This window comes from Rhineura floridana, chromosome 7 (genome assembly GCF_030035675.1).
Source record: "Rhineura floridana isolate rRhiFlo1 chromosome 7, rRhiFlo1.hap2, whole genome shotgun sequence".
NCBI lineage: Eukaryota > Metazoa > Chordata > Lepidosauria > Squamata > Rhineuridae > Rhineura > Rhineura floridana.
In genome coordinates, this window is record NC_084486.1 from 95,660,599 (window position 1) to 95,678,580 (window position 17,982).

Consider the following 17,982-nt stretch of genomic DNA (forward strand, 5'->3'; position numbering starts at 1 on the left):
TCTCCAATTTCCCATTAATCTCTGTCTGGGGCCCAGGCTCAATGGGAGGTCTGCCAAACAGTGACACAAAAGGAGTCAATTTTGTTTTTCCCCTTGGAGTGTTTCTCATAATGGTCAAAGCCAATGGCAGTGTTGTTATCCAATTCAGCTTAGTCGCTTGGCAGAGTTTGGTCAACAAAGTCTTAACCGTTCGGTTAGCACGTTCAACTTGACCGGATGATTGTGGTCTCCATGGAGTATGAAGGTTCCACTTGAACCCCAAGGCCACACTGACAGCACAAATTATCTTACTCACAAAGTGTGGGCCTTGGTCTGACTCAAATGTCTCTGGCATAGAATATCTTGGAAAGATTTCCTTCAACAGTATCTTTGCTACTGTAATTGCTGTCGCCGTTCGCGTAGGAAAGGCCTCTATCCATCCTGTCAACTGATCTATTATAACTAGCAAGTATTTGTATCCCGTACATCTTGGCAATTCTGCAAAGTCTATTTGTAATCGCTGGAAGGGATAGTAGGCCCATGGTCTTCCTCCCATTGCTGGCGGTGGCTTCGGAGCAGGATTAGTTGCTGCGCAGATAGTACATCCATATACCGCTCGCTTGGTCTCTTCATATAATCCAGGTGCAACCACTTGTCTGATTAGAAGATCCCCTAAAGCGTTGCCTCCAAGATGAGTCTGTTTATGAGTCTCTAGTACAAGAGCTCAAAGCACTGCCCTTGGGACAAAAATTAATCCTGTAGGTAACTGCCACCAACCACTAGGTAATTTCTGAGCCCCATATTGTACTGCAACATCTTCTTCTTTCTTAGAATATTGAGGGACCAACTTCCTCCATGGAATCATAATGTTCATTAAATTCTTTTCCAATGGTAGTCCACTCAGCGCTGCTTCCTTTGCTGCCTCATCTGCTTGATGATTTCCCTTTCGCCGAACTGGATCCATTTCTCTTCCATGGGCCTTCACATGAATAATAGCTACTTTCTTTGGTAACTGGACACATTCCAGGAATTCCTTTATCATCCGTTGATGCTCAATCCTGTGTCCATCACTTTTAATAAAGCCTCTTTCCTTCCACAACATAGCGAAAGCATGTGCAGTTTGGAATACATACTTAGAATCAGTGTATATATTTCCCTCTTGTTGATCCAATTCTTTCAGGGCCTCTATGGCTGCGGCCAGTTCCGCCATCTGGGCTGAATAGGTAGGCGGCAACTTAACACTCTTTACAGGCTTCAGGTCCTCACACACGGCGTAGCCTGCATACCGTTGTCCATCTATTACCTTCGAGCTTCCATCCACATATAAATGTCGTCCTGCTATTGGCTGATCAGTCAAATCTACTCGGGGTTTCAATGAGCATTCCAGTGTCTGGATGCAATCATGTACTAACTCTCCCGGTTGGGGCAGTAGTGTCGCTGGATTCAAGGTATTACAAGCTTTCAGATGTAAGCCTTGTCGTCCTAGCAGCTGCTGTTCATACTGGGTAAGCCTACTTGGGCTGAGAACCTTAGCTGCCTTCTCTCCCAGGATCCTTTTCAAATCATGAGGTCCTAGTACTTCTACAGGGGCTCCCATCATGATCTTTTCAGCTTTCTTCAAAAGAATTCCTGTGGCTGCCACAAATCGCAGGCATGCTGGCCATCCTCTTGCTACAGGATCCAATTGAGAGGAATAATAACCTACAGGTAGGTGATCAGGACCCCACTGCTGTGTCAAGACTCCACTGGCAGTTCCCTTGTTTTCTGAAACATATAATCTGTATGGCTTGAGTCCATCTGGCAGAGCCAAGGCTGGTGCCTCTTGTAAAGCTCGCTTGATGTTTACAAAAGCTTGATGACATTCTTTAGTCCATTTCCAATCAGTTTCCTTCTTCAGCATCTCGTACAGGGAAGTGGCATAACTGCTATAATTTGGTATCCATTGTCAACAGAAGCCAGCCAAACCCAAAAATGATCGTAGCTCCCTAACATTTGTTGTTGGTGGTAAACCACAGATCGCTGTCTGCCTTTCAGTTGACAACATTCGTCCTTCCCATGACAGTTGGTATCCAAGGTAAGTCACTTTCTCCTGATTCCATTGTACCTTATCTTTGGACACTCGATATCCACAGGTATGCAAATGGTTCAGAAGGCTCACAGCGTCTTGTTCATTACTCTTTTCATCTGGGCTACAAATCAGAAGATCATCCACATAGACCAGCAATGCTGACGTTGGTTGTCGTTTGTACCAAGGTCCCAAGTCTTTCTGTAATGCCTTAGTAAATTCAGATGGGAAGCTGATAAACCCTTGAGGTAACACAGACCAGGTCAGCTGACACTGTCGGAGGTCGACTGGATCCTCCCATTGGAATGCAAAAAGGTCTTGGCTATCTTCATGAAGGGGTATTAAAAAGAATGCATCCTTTAGATCGATGACAGTAAATCGGGCAGTATCGCCAGGTACGTGAGCCAGTAGAGTATGTGGGTTTGGCACTACTGGAACATCTTCCAGGACTTTTTCATTAATTATTCTCAAGTCTTGCACTAATCTATACTGTCCTGGGCGGCCTTCCTTGAAAACTCCAAATATGGGGGTATTGTGTGGACTAGTGGTCTGATGTAGCCATTGATACTGGATGAAGTCCATCACTAGTTCCTTCAAACTTAGGCGTACTTCTGGCTTCAAAGGAAATTGGCGTACTGGGGTTGGGCCTACTCCAGGCTTCAATCTAACCTTCACTGGTTCAGCATTAACCGCACGAGCAGGATTATTCTTTCTGGCCCAAACATCAGGGTGAATTCCTTCCGGAGGCTTCCACTGTTGTTTCTCTTTAATTTCTGGCTCCCCCCTTAAGACCATTTGGAAAGCGCATTCTTGTTGCTTTGGTATCATCACTTCCAAGGTTTTTCCTCTAAATGTGATTTGGGCCTGAAGCTTTGCTAGAAGGTCCCTTCCAAATATTGCAATGGGGCAACCATCCGAAACCAAAAACTGATGTGTAAAATATTGTTGGTTATCTTCTCTTCCTGGAAGGTGTACCTGGATGGGTTGGGACAAAGGGATTCGACTACGCTTTCCTTCTATTCCCATTACATCCTTGGTTTCTTTACTGAGGGTCAAGGGTAGACGGAACATTGCTTGTGGAATCATAGAGAAGGCCGCTCCTGTATCCACTAGTCCTTGGACTGCCGAATTATCCAGGGTAAGGGACACATATGGTTCTTCCCGCGAGCCGCCCTCATATCCTGTCCACCTTCATTCTGATTCCTCCTGTTGCTCCCTGGCAGCCGCCATCTGGACATAGTGTGGATTCGGATCAGAACTTGAAACTGTTCTGGGTTCCCTGTAGTCATCCCTAGAGCCAGGAACCTCTCTATAGACATATGGGCCTCCTCGTCCATCTTGGCGGGGCCTAGGTACCTTCTCATTTCTACAATCATTTGCCCAATGGCCTTTCTTCAAACACTTAGCGCACTGGTCCTTCTCTAATCTCCTCCTTGGCCCTCTTTCTTTATCCCTTTGATTCACACCAACCACTGCCGCAATCATGTCACATTGCTTCTTCATCAACTTTCCTTCTTCTCTCTTACTTGCTTCATCCCTATTTACATAGACCTTAAATGCTATGTCTATTATTTGTCCCAGTCCCATACCCATCACTCCTTCCACCTTCTGCAATTTCTTTCGAATATCTGTAGAACTTTGGCCAATAAACAAAGAAATTAGGAGCCTTTGATTTTCAGCACCCTCAGGATTAAGGGTAGTAAATCTCCGCATAGCTGTAGTAAGGCGGTTAAGAAAAGCAGAGGGAGTTTCCTCCTTTTCCTGATGAATTTCATATAATTTTGCCACATTCATTGGTTTAGGAATGGCATGTCTAAGCCCATATAAAATCAGTCGTTTATACGTGGTGATTTCAGGGGCCCCTACTCCTGGGGTCTGAACCCACCTCTGAGGTTCTACTGTTGGTAAAACACGTGCTGGGGCCAAACCGGGCGCGTTGCCACCTTGTCTTTGCTCTTCTAATGCGAGAGCATTAGCTTGGGAAAGTACCAGTGACTTCTCCTCTGGACTAAGAAGGGTATTCATTAATGTCTGTATATCTGCCCAAGTGGGATGGTGGCTTGCAAAAATAGTCTCCCACAATTGACAATGCTTATCTTGGTCTTCTCTCAAACCTGGCATCTGGTTTTTCCAATTAAACAAATCAGAGGTAGTAAAAGGCACATGCACATAAGCAATCTGTCCATGGCCATCAAGCATTTGCCGCATCGGTCCCATAAAGGTACCATCAGCCAAAACATCTTCCAGTTCAGGGTTATTTCTTCCTGCGTCATTGGCTATGGGAGTGGAACTATATGTCCACCCACTCCGCAAGGTATGTCCGCTTACTCCTTGATTCTCCCTCCTAATTTCCTCAATCATCTGGAGACGTGGATGTATTATTTGGGGCGAAGCTCCCAAACCCTGGCTTTGCAATACAGAGTGGGTATAATGATCCAACATATCATATTCTTGACTCAGCCGCCCTAAAGATTGACTTAAATCCTGGAACGTTGCTACAGCTGCAGACGGAGTTCCAGAACTAGTGGACTGGGTCTGCGGGGTAGTCGACTGTTGATATGTTGGGGGCTGATTTTGAGGTGGTGGGGTCTGAGCTGGTGGCTGAATTTGAGCTGGTGGCTGAATTTGAGCTGGTGGCTGTTGGACCACCTGTGGTAGCACTGGTAATGCGGGTGCTGGTAGAGGAATCACCGGGCCCTGAGGTGGTGGTAAAGGAATCATGGGTGGGGCCGTAGGTGAAACTAAACATTCCTCTTCTTTTGCCTGGAGGACTGGGGGCTTAATTTTCAAATTCTTCCCCTCATTAATTTTACATTGAGCCAGTGCCATTTGGAGCACACATTCTTGTGGTGGGTCTAGGCAGATGATTCTCCAACCCCTTGCATACCACCACGAGATTGCCTCGTCTGGCAGCAACTCATAAAGCGTGGCTTTCAACTGTCTAGCCCTAGTGATATTGAATGTGTCTCCCGGTGGCCAGCCAATGCCCAGCCCCACCCACTCTTCATCACAAAACATTGACAATTGTTCTTCGTTTGGGACTGGCCCTCCGGAAGAAATAACATTTTTCTTAAATCTAGCAAAATTTTGCAAAACACATTCAAGGGGGGTCATTTTCCAGTCGCCCTTTTTCTTTTGACTCTTTCCAGACCCTTTCTTAACTTCCCTGTGTACTGTCCCCTCTGTCCTTTCCTGTTTTGAAGCACCCTGCCCCATTTTCCCATGTCTAGTCCCCTCTGCCCTCTGCAGATGACGTACGACACTTGGGGGTAGCCTCTCCGTCTAACCTGGGGGCTGTCTGAGACAAAACAACGGACAGATGACGTACAACACTCGCTTCCCAGTTTTCGCGGCCCTTCTCCTCACGGAAGTAGGGAAACGCACTACTCACAGTCCGCACTCACTTCAGGGTAAACCGCTGCGGATAAGCCCTGTCTCATGCACACACCCTTTCACACGTCACTCTCTTCACACTTAAGCCCACTGGGCTCCTTACCACTGCCAACCAAAGACGTTGGAACGTTCAATCCCCTGCTCCACTCCAACCTTGTTTCGATTTTAAAAGGGAGTCATTATGGCGATCCCTCGTCGCCCCGATCCGCTCTCACAGGCTTGGGCACGCTGAAGATAGCCTGGTGCGCACTTTTCCCAACTCCCTGTGGACCACGCCCGAGGCAAAGAGGAATGCCAGCAAGATGAGTCCCGGCGGAGTATCGCCAGTTGTAACAAACAAAACGCTCTAGCCCCTTTTGGGGGTCCTAATAGCTTGGATTCGCTTCCAGTACTCACCCAATAGAGTCTCAGAAACGAATGAAACAAGATGAAGTAGGAGTATATTTATTTCTAACACGTGCACGTGGAGAAGGGCCAAGCCAGTTCTGGCAAAACTCTGCAGTGCTGGTCTTTTTATCAGCTTTGTTATGTTAATTTCATTAGTATCATTATGATCATAACTACATCACTTTAACCATGCCCACTGTACCTTCCCCTTTCTTCCTAGTCCATATTTGGACTTTGTTATTCACAACTTGTTTTGCTCAATTTGACCTTGTATCTGCAACAAATGTTGATACTTTTCTACAGTACAGCTGCACATTGCAACAAGACCTGATTTTCCCAGCTATAGCTATTTTGCAAACACAGCTTTAAACAAACAATGATAATGCATGTCAGCAAACTAGCATTTCTCTTTACACACACACAAGTGAATTAACTTGTCAGCAGATTAACACATAAGCAAATTAATTGTCAGAGGGATGCTATAATTCCCAACAGGTCCAGCACTTTTTACTTTAAGCAGCAAATAAGCAAAATACATCTTTAGTTTAAATAAATAAAGTCCAGTGTCACAAGTCCAGTGTCACACCACGGCCATCTTCATTAAGGGCAACGTCGTGTGTTGCAGCGTTATATGTGCGTGACGTGCGGCAGGGAGGGGAGGGGCCATGGGCCTATTTAAGGCCAGGCCGCCCCTCCTACCTCCTCTTTCAGCGAGCGACGAGAGGACGATGAGGGACATAGCAGAGAAAGCTGCAGGACAGTCGGCATTGGTTGGGCCTATTAGGCCTAATTGGTTACCCCCAGAGGGGGTTTTGGGAGCCCCAACAGCTGTGGGTGGTAGCGTTGAGGCGTGGCTGCGACTGGGGCAGGCCTCGTAAAGGGGCCTGACCAGTGGGCCTTGTAGTGGGGCCTAGCAGCGGCACGTCCGATACCCCCCACCCACCCAGCAGTTGTGGAGGGGTTGATTGAGGCTTTTTATTGAGCAGCGCCACGTTAGTGCTGCTGCTGGTTAAAAGAAAGACACAGGAAGTTTAAAAATAAATGAGACTATACTGGATATACAAACAAAATTAAATATAGTCATGCTAATACACTGGTTAAAGACAGACTCATGCACATAAAGGGAAATTAAAAATAAATCAGAATAAAAGGGACGAACAAAAGAAATTGTATCTAATCCTTCTAGTTTAAGTTCCCTCTAAGCACTCTCCCCCCAACAGGTTCAGCTTAGCCCCCCCTGATGATATACACAGGTTGGTTCTTTATTATATTATTACAGGGTGGATGCAGGATGTGATGGCAGAGCCCTTTCATGAGGCTTATGACTTCTTGCTAGGCCCAGGCATAGGTACAACTTCTTGCTAGGCCCGGGCATGTATGAGGTATGAGTATGTATGAGGTATGAGTATGTATGAGACAAATAGTGGTAACGAGAGAGGAAGTTCTAAGCTTAATGGACAATATAAAAACTGACAAATCACCGGGCCCGGATGGCATCCACCTGAGAGTTCTCAAAGAACTCAAATGTGAAATTGCTGATCTGCTCCCTTGGGTCCTCCTCCTTGCCTGAGGACTGGAAAGTGGCAAATGTAACGCCAATCTTCAAAAAGGGATCCAGAGGGGATCCCGGAAATTACAGGCCAGTTAGCTTAACTTCTGTCCCTGGAAAACTGGTAGAAAGTATGATTAAAGCTAGATTAACTAAGCACATAGAAGAACAAGCCTTGCTGAAGCAGAGCCAGCATGGCTTCTGCAAGGGAAAGTCCTGTCTCAGTAACCTATTAGAATTCTTTGAGAGTGTCAACAAGCATATAGATAGAGGTGATCCAGTGGACATAGTGTACTTAGACTTTCAAAAAGCGTTTGACAAGGTACCTCACCAAAGGCTTCTGAGGAAGCTTAGCAGTCGTGGAATAAGAGGAGAGGTCCTCTTGTGGATAAGGAATTGGTTAAGAAGCAGAAAGCAGAGAGTAGGAATAAACGGACAGTTCTCCCAATGGAGGGCTGTAGAAAGTGGAGTCCCTCAAGGATCGGTATTGGGACCTGTACTTTTCAACTTGTTCATTAATGACCTAGAATTAGGAGTGAGCAGTGAAGTGGCCAAGTTTGCTGATGACACTAAATTGTTCAGGGTTGTTAAAACAAAAAGGGATTGCGAAGAGCTCCAAAAAGACCTCTCCAAACTGAGTGAATGGGCAGAAAAATGGCAAATGCAATTCAATATAAACAAGTGTAAAATTATGCATATTGGAGCAAAAAATCTGAATTTCAAATATACGCTCATGGGGTCTGAACTGGCGGTGACCGACCAGGAGAGAGACCTCGGGGTTGTAGTGGACAGCACGATGAAAATGTCGACCCAGTGTGCGGCAGCTGTGAAAAAGGCAAATTCCATGCTAGCGATAATTAGGAAAGGTATTGAAAATAAAACAGCCGATATCATAATGCCATTGTATAAATCTATGGTGCGGCCGCATTTGGAATACTGTGTACAGTTCTGGTCGCCTCATCTCAAAAAGGATATTATAGAGTTGGAAAAGGTTCAGAAGAGGGCAACCAGAATGATCAAGGGGATGGAGCGACTCCCTTACGAGGAAAGGTTGCAGCATTTGGGGCTTTTTAGTTTAGAGAAAAGATGGGTCAGAGGAGACATGATAGAAGTGTATAAAATTATGCATGGCATTGAGAAAGTGGATAGAGAAAAGTTCTTCTCCCTCTCTCATAATACTAGAACTCGTGGACATTCAAAGAAGCTGAATGTTGGAAGATTCAGGACAGACAAAAGGAAGTACTTCTTTACTCAGCGCATAGTTAAACTATGGAATTTGCTCCCACAAGATGCAGTAATGGCCACCAGCTTGGACGGCTTTAAAAGAAGATTAGACAAATTCATGGAGGACAGGGCTATCAATGGCTACTAGCCATGATGGCTGTGCTCTGCCACCCTAGTCAGAGGTAGCATGCTTCTGAAAACCAGTTGCCGGAAGCCTCAGGAGGGGAGAGTGTTCTTGCACTCGGGTCCTGCTTGCGGGCTTCCCCCAGGCACCTGGTTGCCCACTGTGAGAACAGGATGCTGGACTAGATGGGCCACTGGCCTGATCCAGCAGGCTCTTCTTATGTTCTTATGTTCTTATGAAGTACTTAATTATATGATTATTATACTACATACTAGTATATTGGTGGAGCCTAGTGAGCCTTTTTAGCCTTTGGGCCTTTCATAGTTATATGATAATAAGGGCGGAGATAACAGTTTGCTAGAAAATGTCTAAATCGCTGTATCTTAAGTGAGCGATCCTTTTGCATTCCAAGTGTTAATTTCAGGCTATTTGTTCACTCTGAGACAGAAGAGGCATTTACCTGAATTTAGTTAGGAATGGAAAGTTTAGCAGATGGTAATCATATTGATTGGGGAATAGGAATAAAGAGGAAAGCCCGGTTTGCCTAATAGAGATCCCTCATATTACAGGATCTTAGACTCTTATTGACATAGGGCTGCCTTTTAAGGTCCAGGCAGACTCTTCCCCCCTTTACTGAGGATTGTGGCACCAACAACGAAACATCATTACCTGAAATTACATTTTAGTTAGGACTTCTGATATCATTACTTGGAATTACATATAGTGTGCAACTGTTGCATTGGCTCATCTATTTAGATATGTGTTGGAAAACCTGCTATAGTGCAGCCACATATTGGTGACAGCAACACATCTTCAGCATCTGCTGCTCTTGGATTTATGATATCATTTACTAGAAAGGGATATAGGATGTTAATTTTGCATTTTGGACATCTATTATGATAGGTGTTTGGAAGCCTACAAGGGGGAGGCCGCTGCAATGGGCCAAATATGGGTGGCAGCGCCATATCTCCAGTATCTGTGCTTTGGGGAACTGGGTTAGCTGCACTAAAATGGTGGCTGGGAAAGTGTGCTTACTCATAAATTATTTCCTTTCTTTATGTGAAACAGGGAAATATGAGGCCAGTGGCCCTCACAGCAGTGAGGAGAAGCACCCAGCAGTAGCTGCTCAAGGAAAGCGTTCCTCCCCTGTTAAGCTCAAGGTACTGGGACCTTGCTTGCAGACTGCCCAGTTCCTGGGGAGGTTTGTTTTGTTATGGGGTTTTCTTTCAGTTTCTGGATCCCATATTGTAGTCTCAGGGCTTGCCTTAAGGGCCTGCGCTCTTAAATTTGTCTTGGGCATAGACGTAATGTCAATCAGTAATGGCTTCCTACCAGTTAGTTAATGCACTGCCTATAGGAAAGTATGACATCTAATCTGTTTTTTCATCTACTGTGGGGATACAAGGGGATTTATAGCTGCTGGGGTTTTGCCTTTTCAGTCAATTCTATGAGGTAGAGCATTACATATAGGCTGCTCTATTCTCGCATGGAGCGCTTCAGCTCCTTCCTTGAAGGGGCTGTCGAGACGAGAGGGTAAAAAATTTGGATGCATGTTAACACCTGATGTCACAGATTATGGAATGGCTATGTAACTGGTTCATCTTAATGGCTGTGTCAATGGACCATCCTGCCCGGTGTTAACCTTCCTGGGCATACCACCTAATTCACCACCAATCATACTCATGTGGTCAGTCAGTAAGGGTTTCATGACAGTTAGGCCAAGAAAGTGTTTCTTGTCTGCCCTCCAGGTATTAGAGGTCTCTTCCGGTGGTTTATGAGGTCGTAGCAGGGCTTCCACAGCCTTACTACAGGTTCAGGTTTGTGGCTGTATAATAATTTAATGCTTGTTGTGATCAAATATTGATCAAGAAATTAGAGCCAAACTGCAGGTTACATTTTATATTCTGGCCCAAATCATTTGGTCTACTTTTCCCACACTCCTGGAGAAGAACTAACTAACTTGCTGTAGAATTACATGACATAGCTCAGGGCTAGAGCCTCTGAACTACAGGCTGAAGGTCCATAGCATCTCTAGGTAGGGCTGGGAGGTAGAACTGGAAGTCCGTGGATGCATCGGGGTTTTTGTGCTGGCTGCAGGCTTGGACTTATAGGCAGTGAGGCTTGGGAACTCTCCCATCCATTTTAGTGGGATAACATGGTCATGGGACAGGTCTGTGACTTCCTTCTATTTCGGAACGGTAGGGTTATGGCCCTTGTCTGTTCCTTTGTTCTCTAGTGCCCAGATTTTAATGTTTTCTTTTGGGGCATGGTAAGGTAGACTCAGGTGGAGTGGTTCAGCTGTGCTGTGCAACTGCACATTGGGAGATTGGGGAGCAGAGTCAAAGATGGCCATAAGCCGGTCTGTCGCCCCAGCATGCTCCACAGCTATCAGAATGCAGGAGGGGTTTTTCCCAGGACTTCTGGGCCGGCAAGGGCTATGCACCAGAGTGGCCTATTCAGTGAGTCACCTGCTGGGATTGCCTAGTGAATGGCTGGAAACTGGGCCTCTCAGTCCAAGCACTTCGAGGTAAAGGCTGATGATTTCCCCACTTATTCCAGGGACTTCAGAGTCCGCCGTATGTTAGCTGGGTGGGCTAGAGAACACCCTGCCACTCTCAATCCCCATTGCCCTTTTTCACGGGACATTTTATTAAGTATGGTGGGCCAGTGAAAAACAGCATGCTCCTCAATCTATGAAGCCAGACTATTCCAGGCAGCAACCCTTATGCTGGTTTTTGGAGCTTTTAGGATAGGTGAGGTGGTGGCCGGATCCAAGGGAGATTTGTCTCGACGGGCCCTCCAGCTATCAGATGTCTCCATGGAAGGGAGTTGTACCTGTATAACACTGATGGACTGGCAATGTTGCTGGACAGGGATGGAGCAGCTGCGCACCCTATCCTGGGCTTACAGTTAGGCCTCAGTCAATGGGCTGCAGTATGGTGGCTTGACTGGTGAGGAATACTTTGGGATGGGCTCCTACCCACTTTGTTCCAGCTTGGTTCAGTGCGGACATCTCCGCATATGGTAGTCATTCCCCAAGTTGGGAATGACCTCAGTATTTGAGGCAAGGCCCTCAGGTGGCAGGCATGTGCAGACATGCAGTTCGGGACGCAACGATGGCCTCGGTTACCTAAGGGCATGGTCCTCAGTTTGGCAGGCATGTGCGGACATGCAGTTGGCGAGGCAACGGAAGGGCATGGCCCTCAGTTTGGCAGGCATGTGCGGACATGCAGTTCAGGAGGCAACGGAAGGGCATGGCCCTCAGTTTGGCAGGCATGTGCGGACATGCAGTTCAGGAGGCAACAGAAGGGCATGGCCCTCAGTTTGGCAAGCATGTGCGGACATGCAGTTCAGGAGGCAACGATGGCCTCGGTTACTTAAGGGCATGGCCCTCAGTTGCAACGAAAGGGCATGGCCCTCAGTTTGGCAGGCATGCATGGCATGCAGTTAATAAGGCAACGTCGGCCTTGGGTACGTCTGCTTTGGTCAGACATACTCCCGCGAAAGGTTTGGCGTGGTGTCTGGAGTCCGATAGGGATGGACCAAGTGCGAAAGAAAGCCAACCAGCAAATTCGGTTGGCTATTCTGGGGCAGGGGGGGTTGGCTATTTCACACCCTGCATTCAGCATTGGATGGGTGAACTGTACAGGGCTGATGGCGTTCACCTGTCTGATGCAGGTAACGTCTTTTTGGCAGACCTGCAGAGGTGTCTGCGAGAGGTGCTTCTCGGCACTGGGTAAAAGGGGACTAAATAGAGATTTGTTCCCTTTTTGTGGCGGGAAGGTGCGGAAAGGGAAATAGGTAAGGACAGCTCGGTGGCCCCCTTAGGCACCTTTGGAGGTGATTGGCGGTTCCAGAGGCCTGTCTGTCAGAGCTTTGCGGCTTGAGGGCAGGATATGGGCTGCTTTTGGGGCCAACTTAACTCATCCACCCGAGGGTTGTGTGGCCCCGGGGGGTGGTGACCTGAGAAGGCCCCCCTACTCACCTACTGGGTGTGGCTGGCAGAAGGGGTAAGCAGATGGGGCTTGCCCTTGTCCCAAGCAGGGGCTGGTCACCTGTGAGCTGTATGGCAAGATGCTTGCTTATAGATAGTTCCGCACCTAGGTTTCCCTCTGCAGGTCACTTTAAAAGGTGTTTTTGTATAGTTTAATAAAGTGGCCCTTGTTCAACCCAAGCTGATGTGTCCTTGTCTTATTTCACCCCTTCACTCGCAAATGAAGCCCCACTTACCTGCGCAGCATGGATAAGCGGGGCATAGTTGCGAGGAGGGAGCGATGCTGCCGCGGCCATCTTCATTAAGGGCAACGTCGTGTGTTGCAGCGTGACGTGTGCGTGACGTGCAGCAGGGAGGGGAGGGGCCATGGACCTATTTAAGGCCAGGCCGCCCTGTGACGCCCTTCCCCGGCTCTCCCTGTCAGGTTCCTACCTGCTCGTGGCTACTGCCTTTCACTAGGCACCACCAGGGACTCCACCAGTCCGGACTGTCCTTTTTTATGGTTTCTCTCTCCGCTCTAGCACAGATCTCAATAGATCCCCCTGCTAGGCAGCACCACCAGTCACGTTCTACAACCAATGTTCCCAGAGACCTTGCCTGAGTCTCTCTATCCAGTTACATTCGTGACTGCGTGCCTATGCTGTTCCCAGCCCCCTTGTATCACTGCAGATAACTCATAACTCAGGGTTGCTCTAGATACTTATGAATGTTATAATCTCCTCTTCACCACTGCCACCATTTATTACTGTTTCCCTTCAGCCTTGGTCATTACCTTACCCTCCCTTCTGGTCTCTGAAACCCCAGCCAAGGATCAGGCCTTTGGTAAACCAAATATAGTTTTTATTAAATGACATTAATAACAAGATAACTTTGATAATGATCTACAAGCTTATGGTTTCATCTATTACTGTGATATTTGACTTATTACTAATCCGAACTCCACCTCCCTCCTTCTCCACACTCTCCTGACATACACCAACTCACACCCACCTCCCAACTCCACCAAAACAACCCACTCACGTCCACACAGATTCAACTGTCATCCTTCCATTTATACTCTCAGCCATCCTAACACTCAGCCAATCATCCAGCATTCTACTGCTCATTTACTCCCCCCTCCTCTTTCATTCCACTTACCATGTATCTTCTATACAAACAGCACTTACCATATATACATTAATACAGGAACATCACACGCCCCTCCTACCTCCTCTTTCAACGAGCAACGCCCACCCTGCCCTCCCTCTCTTATAGTGTGTTCAATGGTCGCTTCGGGACCAAGTAGGAATTTTTACCCTGCCCACCCTTGTTTGGTGGGCAGGTTTTTTGCCTACTCCACACTGTGAGAGTGGGATGGAATCGGGTTAGGGGGCGTTGTGATTAATAGGTGAATTTGGCTAATTTGGCTATTTTGTTATGGTCGAAGTTTAATTGCCCTAGGAGGGCAGTTTATAATTGGGGCACTGGTGTGGGAAGGTGCGGAAAGGGAAATAGGTAAGGACAGCTCGGTGGCCCCCTTAGGCACCTTTGGAGGTGATTGGCGGTTCCAGAGGCCTGTCTGTCAGAGCTTTGCGGCTTGAGGGCAGGATATGGGCTGCTTTTGGGGCCAACTTAACTCATCCATCCGAGGGTTGTGTGGCCCCGGGGGGTGGTGACCTGAGAAGGCCCCCCTACTCACCTACTGGGTGTGGCTGGCAGAAGGGGTAAGCAGATGGGGCTTGCCCTTGTCCCAAGCAGGGGCTGGTCGCCCGTGAGCTTTGTGGCAAGATGCTTGCTTATAGATAGTTCCGCACCTAGGTTTCCCTCTGCAGGTCACTTTAAAAGGTGTTTTTGTATAGTTTAATAAAGTGGCCCTTGTTCAACCCAAGCTGATGTGTCCTTGTCTTATTTCACCCCTTCACTCACAACTGAATTTAGGACTAGAAAAATAAGAAACTGAGAGAACCAAAATTGACAGATCTTATCATCCCTAGATGATACACATGCACACTTGTCAATATATTTCTGTTTTTAATCCTGCCCTCTAAGGCAGTGGTTCCCAAACTTCCCCCCTCCCCATGGACCGTTTGAAATTGCTGAAGCTCTTGGCAGGCCACTTTATAATTTATCTGCCTGATGTAACAATCCTAATGTACTGTGCTAGATGCTGTATGATATTATATTTTTTACAGATACCCTGTGGACCACCTCAATAAAGCTCACAGACCACTGGTGGTCCACAGACCACAGTTTGGGAACCCCTGCTCTAGGGTAAATTAATAAGCAGGAAGAACTATAGTCAAGGACCAGAAGAAGTAAATTAGGAGGACTATCTATCAACCTGTCTATTTTATTAAAACATTTACAATCTGATTCAAAAACATCACTCAAGGTGGCTTCCAACATTTACAATTACAGTGTTATAAAAGCAACAATATAAACAAACCAAGGAGACAGGAGCAGCAGTTCAAAACAAGGATAAAAACATTATCAGCCACATATAGCAAAAGCCTGCCAGAATACAGTAGACTTTAACAACCAATGAAAAACAGTGAGGAAGGGGTTCAGTTGTACTTCACAGGCAAAGTGTTCCATAATCCAGGGGCAACAATTGAGAAGGTCCTCTCTGTTATCCTGCTCTAAGCTGCTTCCACCCTACAGACCTCTCCTGAACTTAGGGAGTAGGCAGGATGCTATGGAAGGAGATAGTGCCTAAGGTATTTTAGACCTAAGCCATTTCATTTAGGCATTAAAAATAATCACCGACACTTTGAATTATACCTGAAAGTAGATTGGTTACCTGTGCAGCTGTTGCAGGATTGGTGTTACATGATCTCATGTACCCATCAACATATTTGCAGCTGCATTCTAGACCAGCTGAAGCTTCTGGGGAGTTTTCAAAGGTAGTCCCAAATTGAGTGTGTTACAATAATCCAACCTTGATGTAACTAAGGCATGTATTATCATGGCCAGGTCTGACCTCCTCAGGAATGGGCACAGCTGTCCAAAGACACTCCTGGCCACAGCTACCACCTGGTCTTGCAAGAAGCACCCCAGACTGCAAACCTCTTTCTTCAAGGGGAGCACCACCCCATCCCGAATAGGCTAAACCTCTGTTCCAGAATCTGTTTCCTTCCTGACCAGGAACAACTCTTTCTTACCTGGATTTTGCTTCTGGTTGTTAGCCCACATCTAGCTCATTACAGCATCAGAACATCAACAGCTTCCTTGGTATTAGAAGAAAAAGAGAAACAGAGTTGTGTGTTATCTGCATATTGGTGACAATTGTGTAATAATGAAAGGCAGTCTAGTTAGAACAAATTGTGAGGGACAGGCTCAGTGTGCTGCCTGGGCAAGAGGTGGCTCAGGCACACAGAGAAAGCAGACATCAATCATTGCATGTCAGTGTTACAGACTCTGTAGATGCCTATCGAGGGCTGTGGAATTGTCCGACAGGAGTCTCCCCTATAGCTGAAACTGGTAAAGTATTATCTGTAATGAAGGATCTTATTTGTAATGCTGAAGTACAATTTGTTAGCTGAATAAAGCCACATAGCACAACAGGTCTCAAACTGTATTGCTTATCTAACCGCATCATAAAAGAACATCTGCCCCCCCCCAGGCAAATGCAAAGGGGGTGACAAAAAACAGAGTCCAACAATATCTGTGGAGCATCATGTCAGCTACCCGTGGTCTACTGCCATACACCCACTGGAGAAGGATTTGAGAGATGGCACTGAAATTGCAAGCTTTAGAGAAAAGAAATGACTCTTAGCATATAAGTAAATTATATTGGCTACAGCAAAAAACACCCTGTAACCAACATTCATTGCTTGCTCATTGGAGACTTCAAGCTATCAGGCCACTGCCTTGGGAAGCTGTGGCTGTAGTTCTGCAAGCAGCATTTTTACCAATATATATGCAATAGTTTCTAGATGGTTTCAGTTCGTAATGAAGCTTTCCCACCTACTTCCAAATAAAAAAAAGGGGGGGAGTGATATATTATCTCATAGCAAGAAAAGCAAACAATTCTAGATTATGTGTTGTCTTGTTTCATAGAAGTATTAAATATATGAATGCAAAGAAAGGGCTTGTAAAAAAGACGGAGAAAGGGAAAACAAAGGGAGACAAGATGTCTTTTCTTTTTCCTTAATTAATCTTGGAAGATGATGACATCTCTGGATGAAAAATGGGTTGTAAATGCCCTGCTAACAGCCTTTCATAGAGATCTATCTCTTTGACAAATGAGCTCCAAGGCATAGGACTAGGGAACTGAGCTCTGTCAGTACATTAGCGGGGGCTCTGCAGTCAAAAGGAAGGAAGGAGGGGTGGAAAGAGGTTGAGAACGAAAGCCTCCCACTTACATTTCCCCAGTTGTTCTGCTGAGAATTGTCCGTCTTCATATGGTATCATTTTGCTTGGTGTCTGATTAGGAAAAGTTGTAACACTTTAAACATTTTTGTGATTGAATCTCCTGCCTTTTTTAAAAAAAGTATCATGTGGTACCTGTTTCTTTGGGGATGAGGGTGGGATTAAAATCAAGAAAATGTTGGAGGAAAGGCAGGGTTTATAACCCCCATGCTTTGCCTCAGATCTGATTTGCTCCCTCCCCTCTCCAACACAGCTGCTTTGAATAAAAAAAATTGTTGTGAATATGATGATGCCATGTGTGTTTAATCAGTGCCTATTTGCTCTCTCTCCATCGTGTTATTGCAGTTATTATTTTAAAACGTAAAACTGCATTTGGTTAACATCATAGCAAAATGCAACATCTTAGTGTGGTACTTGTACCTAAAAAAGATCGAATTTGAAAGCACCCCATAACTTCTTCATAGTTTGTATGCACACAAAACATATTTCGCATGTATGCATATTGCAAGGTTTCCTGAAGCAGTCCAAGGGGAACTTGTGTTTCTGTACTGATGTTGGGACTCTGCACTGAATCAGCATTACTATTACAACTATCTCAGTGGAGCAGGGTACAGTCCTAATGTAGGGTGTGGAGCACACTATGCGATGGCCATAGGAAAAGCCCCATCTCCCCAGTACAGTACTGCTGTATCTTTGTGGCAGCGAGTGGCTGTAGGAAAAAAGATCTGAAAAGAGTGCAGAGGAAAGCAGGATGGAACATGATAGAATTCCACTCAAGAGAATTGCAGGTGATGCCAGAATACCACAATCTGGTCTATATATTGAGAGGAGGAAAAGATCTGTAGTCCAACCAGGCGATGCACACTGTTGCAACGTTTGCCTAATTAATCTGCATTATTTATTATGATGTATTATTT

At 46.1% G+C, this 17,982-nt stretch overlaps 1 long non-coding RNA gene across 1 annotated transcript in view; it reads right to left on the minus strand.

Annotated features, from left to right (window-relative positions):
- The window catches only part of LOC133388463 (uncharacterized), a 36,823-nt gene extending 19,604 nt beyond the window's left edge, over nucleotides 1-17,219 (minus strand). Inside the window, exons 1-2 of the long non-coding RNA XR_009763818.1 lie at nucleotides 17,059-17,219; nucleotides 15,856-15,921 (exon numbers count right to left, since the gene is read on the minus strand). This is a non-coding gene — a long non-coding RNA (uncharacterized LOC133388463). The remainder of the gene's footprint in view (nucleotides 1-15,855; nucleotides 15,922-17,058) is intronic.
- Between the last annotated feature and the right edge of the window lie 763 nt (nucleotides 17,220-17,982).